This window comes from Anneissia japonica, unplaced genomic scaffold (assembly GCF_011630105.1).
Source record: "Anneissia japonica isolate Jap-2015-1 unplaced genomic scaffold, ASM1163010v1 scaffold1005_len2656397_cov198, whole genome shotgun sequence".
NCBI lineage: Eukaryota > Metazoa > Echinodermata > Crinoidea > Comatulida > Comatulidae > Anneissia > Anneissia japonica.
In genome coordinates this window covers 865,637-876,916 of record NW_022683792.1, presented here as the reverse complement: position 1 = coordinate 876,916, position 11,280 = coordinate 865,637, and the positions used below count along the sequence as shown (strand labels likewise).

At 32.4% G+C, this 11,280-nt stretch overlaps 1 protein-coding gene across 7 annotated transcripts in view; it reads left to right on the top strand.

Moving 5' to 3' along the window:
• Positions 1-11,280, top strand: part of LOC117101751 (ly6/PLAUR domain-containing protein 6-like) — a 46,330-nt gene that overhangs the window by 9,784 nt on the left and 25,266 nt on the right. The window contains exon 1 of one of the 7 annotated variants that reach the window (XM_033241828.1): positions 2,205-2,442. The exons of 4 other annotated variants lie outside the window; for them this stretch is intronic. The gene's annotated coding sequence lies outside the window, so the exon portion shown is untranslated. Of the gene's footprint in view, positions 1-2,204; positions 2,443-7,620; positions 7,772-11,280 lie in introns of those variants that run through there. 2 more of the 7 variants (XM_033241819.1, XM_033241852.1) reach the window with 2 other exon arrangements.

The window sequence follows — 11,280 nt, the reverse complement described above, 5'->3', positions numbered from 1 at the left end:
ACTAAATTAGTTAAGATAAAAAAAATGCATATAATGACTCAAGAAAATCAGTTTTAATTCATAATTTGACTATTGGGGCCATTTTTACCTACCTGTCATATGGGGCCATTTTTACCGGGGCCATTTTTTCCAGGGCCATTTTTTCCGGGGCCATTTTTTCCGGGGCCATTTTTTCTGGGGCCATTCTTACCGTACACCGTGGTATAATAATTAAACCATAAACTAAGAACACTCCACACAGTGTTTTGATAAGCTGTTCATTAAAATTGTGGTATGAATAACTAAACAGCCTAAAATTGAATATTTCCATACAATAGGCCTACATAATTTTTGGTTACTTTTTGACTAAGTTGTTATTGTTGTCTTACTGCATAAAAATATAACTTCCTGTTGAGACAAAAAAGAAGGGGGACTATTATTGTAGGACCATTGATTTTTCACCTGCTTCAAAAGAACCTCCACCCTACACTTACCTGGGACAATTTTTCGAGTGTCTAATATTTTCATTTGCATTGTGTCGTGTGCTGTTTATTCAGTGTCGTCGACTGTTTGCTACGTCCTTGTCTTTTTTCTATTGATCGCGTTAACAAAGATTTTGATTGCATGTACTCAGGTGATGAGGATTTGCTACCATTCATAATAGCATAGGTACCAGCAGGTGGAAAGGAAGTACAAAGTTATGTAGGTACAGTACTGGAGGTGGTTGGTATGCAAGCAGGTATATACCTCATGGTTGAACCGAAGTATGCATTGGTCGTCCTTAGAGGTGCTTCCTCAGTGAACCATGAAGTCATTCCAACAAGTATGCATAGATATGTTATAAGCTCACCTGCTAAACCTAATTTATTTATGTCTGTAAGGGAATGCGCTGAAATACAACAGTTTCGAATCATTGTCGTTTTCATTGGCGAGGTTCATGGTTTGATTCTCATTCTGGCCACATGTACTCATATGCATGCATATTTTTTATCCCTATCTACACAAGTTTAAGCCAAATAAAGATGGGCATTATATAGAGGGGCATTATATAGAGTACCACAGTTGTGTCGTCACAACGCAAGGTGGCACCCTCTGGACATTGGTTACCGTTCATTACACCTGAATGACTTTATATGCTTTAGAATAGGCTTTCTGGAATAGGCATTTTAAGACCTAATAATTTACCATCAAAATGTACTAAAAACACAAAAAGCTTGCATTATAATCGAACACACATCTAATCATCAGTTAACATTTACAAAGAAAAATTAAGATACAACTTCTTAATCCTAATAATTATGTTAGAAATTGGGGTCAATGGTTTGTCAGTGGAGAAAATGGCGTCGGTTAAATGCATTTTGTGTCGCCGATAACAACGGAGTAGTATCACATGGTATCGTGACGTAACACTAGTACTCTAGGAATATTCCTCAGGGACTATGTTCCAATTATTGTTCCAATGTAATAGTATGTGGCTTCAGGCCTTAGGAACATACCAGGGGCGGATCCAGTGATGTCCGAAAGGGGGGTGCGGAAAGGGTGGATCGAGACAACACAACCGTAGGGGACCCCTGCAAAATCTTTGTTTTCTAGATGTCCAAAAATATCCTCTGAGGTGTTTCGGCAATCAATAATTTCTTTTTCTTTTTTTTTTACTTTCCAAAAGGAGGGGGACCAGGGTCGGTCCGGCCTCCCTAAATCCACCCCTGCATACCCAGTGAACACAAAACATTCTTATTTGCGAACGTTGTGGCTAAGTATGTCACAAAATAATGTTGACACATTACAGGAATGTTCAAATATTATGGCATGAAATTAGGTTCTAAGTACGTATTTATGTTTCTACAAAATAATGTTTTCGACACCAAACTGTAACATTATAATGTTCTTTATGTTCTTAACATAATATTGTTATTCCTTTATGTTATCCATAGTTTGGACAGTACTTTTAACAAAATTTAATTATTCTTTTCAATATTAGGTGATGAAAATAAAATGTTTGGAGTGTAAAATAAGATTAATGGTATTTGATGTTAAGGTCCTTGGTGGAATTATTTTGATACCTTTTGAATAATGAATAAGCAGATTAACACTGCATTGCTAAGAACCCCATGATGTTGGATCCTTCTGCCCTTGGTTCTTCATTGATTTATGCCAGCTACCCAAGTAGGGTTTTATGCCAGGGAATTATAGACAGCTACCTTTCTTCTGTTGCATTCTTTAGCTTATAAACCGTTTACAACAGCAAGCACAACAAACGTTTAATTAAAAAAGGCAGCTTAACCATCCTAAGACAACAATCTGGACTTGGTAAAAAGAAATGATTGTCAATGAAGTGATGCATTTTCTCAATCGTGATATACGCAAATGCTTTGGATAGTTATAGATATTGTGAATAGTACCTCTGGTTATTGGAGATAAAGAATTACTTTTTTTATGAACAAACCAAGGAAACATTTTTAGGTTTGTATGTGATAGTATACTGCCATTTGATGATTTAATTTCATGTAACCATGGGCTTCACCGTTAAGTTTGACATAGTATGTAACCAGGGAACAGTTAAATTACTGTAAGTTAACTGTTCCCTGATGTAACAAACTCTGAAAAATCACAATGGCTTGTATAACTTTTTTGTAGTTTGTTTCTTACTAACCTGTTTCATGCATATATTATAGTAATTATAATAATTTAATATATATGCATAATTCATACATTCTATAAATCTATTAGAACATCTGGTAATTCCAACGGTGTTTTTATGTCAATAAGCAAGCTGAAAGTACAGGGCCAAAACTGAATATTTATGCAATTTGAATTACAGTTGATAAAAACATTATTTAAGTGTAGGGAGCTGACCATGTTTGCTTGCACAACCTCAAATAAATAGGTTTTTTTTTTCATTTTAACAGCCGTTTGCTTGATGATCTGCGATGTATTATCTAAAAAAAAGTAAATAACACATTTATATCAAGATTTTTGTTTTTGTTTTTTTAATGAAGATAGACTGACCTGCCAGTTGGTTGAATTTGGCATATGTTTTAATTGCTTTCCAATCAATACTGTCTTTGATTTATGAGACAATGTTTCAGACTTCTGTTTATGTACATTCATGATTTTGAGTAGTGAATAGATCAAAAACATCTATTTCTATAGGTTTATTATCTCTGTGTTTTCTGTCATGGAACCAGTCATGCCTAATTTATGTGTTTCATATGTTAAGGAGAGGATAAAGTGCATTATTTTGATAAAAAAAATTATTTTAATGCAAGTTAAGTTTCAGGCTGGTTTCGGCCTGGGAGCACAAAAAATTTGAATACGGAACTAAGTCCCACAATGCAGAACTAATCACTTTAATCATTTTAACCCTTTTAGTGGAAATAATTTGCTACCATGGGGGGGGGGGGGGGTGTGCATGCTGCAGTCTCTGCCAATGGTTTCTCTATGAAATAAGATCTTGATAAAAATATCAAACCAAAGCTTCAGACTCAGTGCTTAGAAGTACTAGTAAGCAATTCTAAGATGAAATACAAAGTTGGTTTATTTATTACATACTTGTAGTGAATTAGGGCTAGTCTACTGATGAGCTGCTAATTATCATCATCTGTCATTGCTAATCATCATTATTTTTAAGCATACAACAATGATACAATTTGTACTGTAATTTGTATCTCATTCTAATTTGAGCTTGATGTATCATCATCCTGTTTAATTTGATTAGATTACCCCACTTAACTGACTATTGTTAAGCTTCTGTAACTGGAAGACAAATAGAATTTAGAATGACTTTGTTATTTTTGCTCTTTATAATCCTTCAGATTAGTAGCAGATTTTTTCCTAACCCAAAATGGATTAGACCAATTACAGAAAACCTTAAAGTGCTCTTGATATCTCAAGTAATTCTACCACCTCAAATGTATTTTCTTGATTAGACTTCTTTGCCAAATCTTTTCATCGAAAGACCAAAGAAATTTTATACATTATAGATACCACTTTACCATATTTAACTAACAGGAGGATATGCAGGCCTACTGTAGAGTTGCTATTACTCAATTGATTAAGCTAATTAAGCCCCTATCGCACTGGACTTAATTTGGTCAAATTAACCGAGTCACTGGCTAAATTGACCAAATAAAATCCAATCCGAACGTCGGTTACAATTCCCTCAGGGTTAAATTAACCAAGCCGAATGGTTAATTTTACCGACCACAGCCTGCCCAGTAAAACTTACCACGGTCTCGGTTAAACTAACCACGCTGGTCAAGAAGTCCAATCCGAATGTGCAACACGGTTAAAACTTCTTCCATGTTGACACTGCTCGAACAAAACCGGAAGTCACAAACTAGCGCCCTCAATAATATTTTTTATACACAAGGTTAAATCTTGTTAAAACTATGGTAATATTAACCGCGTGAATAATCCAAGTGCGAACAATGGTGGTGAAATGTACCCATGACTTTGGTTAAAGTTACCCTGGTTAAATTTACCATTTTTTAAATCCAGTGCGAACAAGGCTTTAGATTATATACTACATTGTTTAAGGCTATGTACATACACACACACACACACAGTGTAAGACTGGCGTAGCTTATGCCGGCGTTAACCTAATCCACGGATTGAAATTCCAAAGTGTTCACACAAACGGCATTCGCAATATTAACGCTGGTGTTAAACTAGTAGTAATATATGCCTATGGGGGAATAGTTTTCACTTTTAAATAATATACGGGTTCTTAACTGTAGTAAAATATTTACAATGCATCATTAAAACTTTGAAATCTGAGAATTATTTGAAGTGAACTTATATGATTATTGTATTTTAAATGAACAATTTTACTTCAGATTTTTCAGCTAGCATTGTGGAACAATTGTTATTGCAGGTTTTAATACAGTCTAAATAGGTTAAAATATCTTACAAAACACAATCAACAAATCAGATACATTGCAAACTAAGTAAAATGCAATCGAAAAAGAACCCCTTTACCATTTCATTTATAGAGAGCACAGGAAAGAGATCAAACTAACTAATCTATTGCAATCGTGATTGGTCAATCTCTTGAGGCCCAATCATTCAAGCACCACTCACGGAGGTGGCGTTGTGAGTGGTGTAAGTGATGCCACTGCCTAGTTTACACGCAAAGGCGTACGCTATGCCAGGCTTACGCCAGCCTTACACCGTGTGTGTGAACATACCCTTAGTTCCCTGGTTTTCAATTTTTTTTTATTGGAGTCTATTTTTAAATCACTCAGAATTTTGTGGCCTCACAATACTTTTTAATATAGTCATAGGAATATTTAATAAGAAATCAACCTGTCATATAGATATCTTAAAAGAAATATTAATCCCTGCACAAGGCATCATTGAATGCCTCAATGTATTTTTTAATCTTACAGTTGCTCAGAATTTATCAAAGAATTATTATTTTTATTTGTTGAAAATCCTGTTATTCTAGATATAATATACTTTTCCTGACCTGAAGGCAATAGGATGTCATTAAATGAAGATTAGAATAACTTTTGGGTTTTGGTTCATTCAAACTATCCTAACATGTACCGCAGCTTTTGTTTGATCTCGACAAAAGAGTAAAATTATACCCTAGAATAATAAACTCAGAGGATGTTGGAAACAGTCAAACTTGTTTGAAGCAGATTTCAAATTGTTATACTGTACATTAATTCCTCTAAAAAAGGGACATATTCATGTTATTGAAAACTTATTGGAATGTTAGGTATGTTACGTTCCATCGAGGGTGTTATATACTGTAAGATTAAAACCCTGTTGAACTTATTTTAGGCTTTAAGCTTGGGATTTAAGTCTGGATTTAGTTGGCCTAATCCAAGAATTCAAAGGTCAGGGAATTTTGGGTAATGAACTCAAGTGAACTGTCATAAGTCTCAAAATTCAAAGGTGAAGTAAGTATATTTCTAAAAAAGAATATGAGTTTTATGCCAATGGAAAATGCCGGCGGATATCCACAGACCCCCTGTTAGGGAACCCTAGATTCTCCCATTGGGAAAGAAGCCAACCATAATTATAGTAAATGAATCTGAAATGTTGGTAACCTGTCTCTTATACACATCTAGATGTGTATAAGAGACAGCCTTGATAGCGAGAGGTTGCATTTGTGAATCCTACTAAAGACACTTTTTTTCATACGACTGAATAAAGTAACTTTTCGTTGAAGGGCTAGTCTTGATACAGTTATTACATCTTGTTCACTGTTATTATTATTATCTATTTACAAGTTACTTTTTTTAATACCGAAATATAACAATAATTATGGTATTTATATTTATTTTCTTTTAAGAATGCTTAAAAGTGCTTATTTGTTACTTAAACAGTTGATTTAAATTTCTGAAATATAAGATGATTATTGGTTGATTTCTTATTAGACAGTGAACCATTATTCAAAAACTTTTGTAAAGTAGTTGAATAAGACAGTTCTCTAGTGTAATATGTACAGTATTAGTAAATTGAAATAGATTTGGCTTTAGAAGTTGGCACAGTAGATTTAATGACTCAACATCTCACCACTTGTTAAACCTAAAATTGATGGAAAGCAGCATATCAAAGTCCCAGAGTATTTACTTACAAATAGCTGTTTTAATTCATGCTCAATTAAAGTTCTGTGTTGAAGTTGACTGGAATTTAAGAATGCTTAAAAGTGCTTATTTTTTACTTAAATAAACAATTTATTTAAATTTCTGAATATAAGATGATTATTGGTTGATTTCTTATTAGACATCACCATTATTCAAAAACTTTTGTAAAGGAGTTGAATAAGACAGTTCTCTAGTGTAATTTGTATTAGTAAATTGAAATAGATTTGGGTTTAGAAGTTGGCACAGTAAATTTAATGACTTAACATCTCACCACTTGTTAAACTTAAAATTGATGGAAAGCGGCATATCAAAGTCCCAGAGTATTTACTTACAAATAGCTGTTAAATTCATGCTCAATTGAAGTTCTGTGTTGAAGTTGACTGGAATTTAGTGTAGCGGGTAATGTACTAGAAAAAGGCTTTATATGTGAAGCGTGAATGGTAATAGAGCCACTTAGTATCCAAGTATTTTGCATTTACTAGGTTATTTTTAGGCCTGGCTATAAGATACAAACATGTCTATTATTTAATTTTGGGAAGTTGGGGGTGCCTATATCAATTCAGCATCTTACTGTATATTAGAAAAAGTTGAATTTAACTGACTGTGTTTGTGAAGATGAGGCGGTACAATAGCTTGGTACTTACCTTCCAATCCTAGTGTCTTGTGGTAGAATCCTAAGGATCCTAAACACCATGGTTTTTCTTATATCTGAAAAAATTCTGTACACATTTTATTAATTTTAATAATTATTTTTTGCAGTCTGAATTATAATACTGTAGGAAACAATTGCTAAATAAAGGTATGTATTTATAAACCTAACACCATTGTGGTTTTGGTATACAGTAAATCCTTTAAAGTGCTATAACCTGTATTGACATGAAGTGACGTTGTAGGATCTGTTATTGCCCCCAGGCCATTAATCTCTAAGCCTTAAACACAACACCTAGTATTATTATATCAATGCATGCTACTTGTGAAGAATATCACCAGAGTAAATATAATTGCACTGTTGTGTGCCAGACCAATGAAAAGAGAGCAGTTGAGACGTGATGTACATACAGTACTGAACGTGAGCAAAACTGGTCATTTACAGGTTATTCCTGCCCTTGGTATGGTCTGAAGCCGTCTGCTCCGTTAATTCTCTGCTTCAGTATATTAACCTCATTTTGATCTCCGAACAGTGAATTAATGTGGTATGTTATTTCAGATTCCTTTTTATGTACAGATAATTAGCCATACCGGTAGGCCAAACGGTACTAGTCTAGTTAGTGATGACAATAAACTTTCGTACACACATTGCACTTTTTTAGGTGACAATATTTTCTCATCTAAATTTCTGAAATAGTGTATAATAATAATGATATAAATATACAGAAATAGTATATATTTTAATCACTCATCTACGCTACGCATACTACCATATCAGGTGTTGTGTTTTTTGAACATTGACCTGTGCTATCTCTAATGAAAGATAAAATTGTTACTGTAAAGAGGTGCTTGTGTTATAATTTCAATGTTGAACTAATTGAATTCCATCATTCTTTTGATTCTAAAATGTTATAATTTTGAATCTGAAATGTTGGTAACTGATTATATCTGCATAATAATCTGGATTGTTTTGAGTGCTATTTTAATAATTTTTATATTATAGAAATATTAAGTTTAGTGAAAGTGGATCAAAATTTTACAATATTTTATTTTAATACTAGTATCTAAGATTTTTTTACGCTTGTGTTTTAATATTATTTAATAAAAATGATAACATTTATTGTGGAAATTGTAGTTACAGACAATTGCACAAAATAATAATATTAAAATAGACATAACTATATTTGATTAAATTAATATATAATTTTTAACATAAATAACATATCTTCAAACTCTATTGATTTTCATAGTATTTTAATTATAATTTGCTGTATTATTGTTAAATGTATAAAAGTCATATACCAGTAAGTATTCTTTCCTCGCCTTACAATTGACTATGTCTATGGGGAATTAACATGATACTAAATTCAATTGCTCATAGCATTGACAATGACTTTGATATGATATATGAATTATGTCTACATACATCAAAGTGCCATATGCTTGCATGATATTTATGAGGCTTGTGAATAGAAGTATTACTAAACATGTAATAGAGCCACAATTTAATTAGAAGATGGTCCATATTGCGAATAGGTAATAAAATGTTAAATGTACAATGAATTATTAAATACCTGCTTACAAGTTACAAAGTCTGAAAATATGGACATTGCTTTTGAAACATGTTCAAACACATGATCGACATTTAAATATAATTAATATAAGATTGCCTATTCTTGTACATTTTAGACAATGTTATTTATGTACTGGTGGTATCAATTACTGTAAGAGGAACCTTTTCTTTAAATAAGAATTGAAGGAAACACATTCAAATTCAATCTTTCTGTACTATAATCATGCTTTTGCAGAGTTATATTATTTAGTGTTATATGGTATATATTTAATTTAACAATATAGTTTTACATTTCACTAGACAAATATGTTTGTTGCTAGCATAGCCAACATTGCTGTTGTACTTTAGATCATGTTTTGTTGACATTCTCTATTGTGAGAAACAAGATCTGATTGGCGGTCTTTGTTCCATGACACCCCATGAATGCACTAATGTTTAGCGAGCAACTACAACATATTTGCATTGAGATTCTACACTTGTCTGTTCCCCTTGCTATTACCATTGTATTCATCAACTTAGAGTATTGGAGGCCTTTCGTTAGACAGAGGTTAGTAAACTAGGTTATTGTGTATAGATAGTCACGACGACATCATGCTTAGAATCTCAGCGATATGAGAAAAGGGTATTGTCAGAAACATACCATTAATGCAAGGGCTATTCATAAACAATGAATAGATAGGGAAATAGCGCCATAAACCCAAATACCCATTTGTATGAAAGCTAAATAAAAATTTAGTTTTTATTTTTAAATAATTTTAAATTAAATAGTTCACTTAATTTAATATATTTTTTATTTATATTGCGTTACCTATTTAGGATCAACTGTTTTCCCACAAGCTCATGTATGCTTTATTTTATATTGTCATATTATGAGGCATATTTTAGTCACATGGAAGTTATTCACAAAAGGAAGTTGGACATTTACTGGACTTGTACTAAGAATCATTGGATTGAAAGGCCCACTACATAATCTGCAGCACCACTACAATAAGACATTCAGATCATAAATGATAGTAAAAACCATATTACAGTAGGCAACAATAAAAAACATAATTATATCATAGAACAATAATAAATATTATATTAAATATTTACCATTTTTTAGTAAATTAATATTATGAATTGTTTAATCATAATAATTTCATCAAATTGGAATGCGTACTATACCTTCAACTTTAAATATTAATGATATTGTATACAATTAAGAGACATTTTAATGATGCACTACTTGATAAGGAATCATTTTAGTGCTAGAATGTATACCCTAGTCTAAAATTATGACGTTAAATATAAACCTATTTAAGTCATTATTTATTATATTTCATTTATTATATACTTCCTGGAATATTAGCTTGAAGCTGATATTACATCTCTTAAAAATCGTTACCTTCCGTTTCTGCTATAACTAGCCTTAAAAACGCTCGTAAAATATACAATTAAGTTGATCATTGAATTTGAATTACTACTGGCCTTGACTCTACTTAAGAAATGTGTTCTTGAACTTATAAGGTGTGGAATTTGTACTTTTCCACATGAAAATTAGCTTCAATTATGAGTATAGTATCTTGAAAAGCAATCTACAAAGTTTGTCTACTCTTAGCAACTTTTTTTTATTCATTCTTGTGTTCCGTTATTTGTATTTTATCAAAATCAAATTTATTTTTAACTACAGTATGTGAAAGCTTACAAATTAGTTTTTTGTCACTGAGTCACACATATCTGTGGGTGAGTGTATTGAAATTTAAAATTTACTGTATAATTATATCAGTTGTATAATGAATCTACAAACCTTGACTGATGAATTCAACGGAAGTTATTTCTCAAACAGAGACAGTCTCTATTTTTGTTGGGCTATCAATACAACCTTTGATAAAATCTAGTAGCTTATTTTGATAGTAAATTGCCAAAAGGCAAACCCTTGTTTCCAATCATCATTAACCCTTCAAAAATACTATTGCATCAAAATGCAGTGTCCGTTTTGCCATGCTTCAGCAATCGCTAAGGTTCATTGAGATTTTGAGTAGACATAATATGGTTAGTTCACACAAAGATCCTCAAAACTAAAAAAAAAAAAAACACAAAGAGTGTAATACGATAAAATCTATGGGTGGCTTTCAAAAACACATCTTGGTTGGTAACTATATATTAACCTAAAATGGCCCAAATTGTGGGAGTATAATAAATACAAATTTAAAAGTAATCTTAAAAAAATAATTTATTCTCGCTGAAAGACCAGTCTCCCAAGGTTTTAAGGGATGCATAGGGCTAGGAAAAAATGGCAATTTCGTCATAGCAACACAGTAGCCTAGCTGTGATGTCACAATCAAAAGTTCCATGCACTCACTTTCGGTGAATTGGAATCGTAAGGCAAACTAGTATCCTCACACTTGTGAGCTCTTAGTAAAACCATGGAGCCCGGACTTTAAAGGACCCTTAGGTATTAAAATCACAATTAATTTTTTCAGGACCATGCAGGCTCTC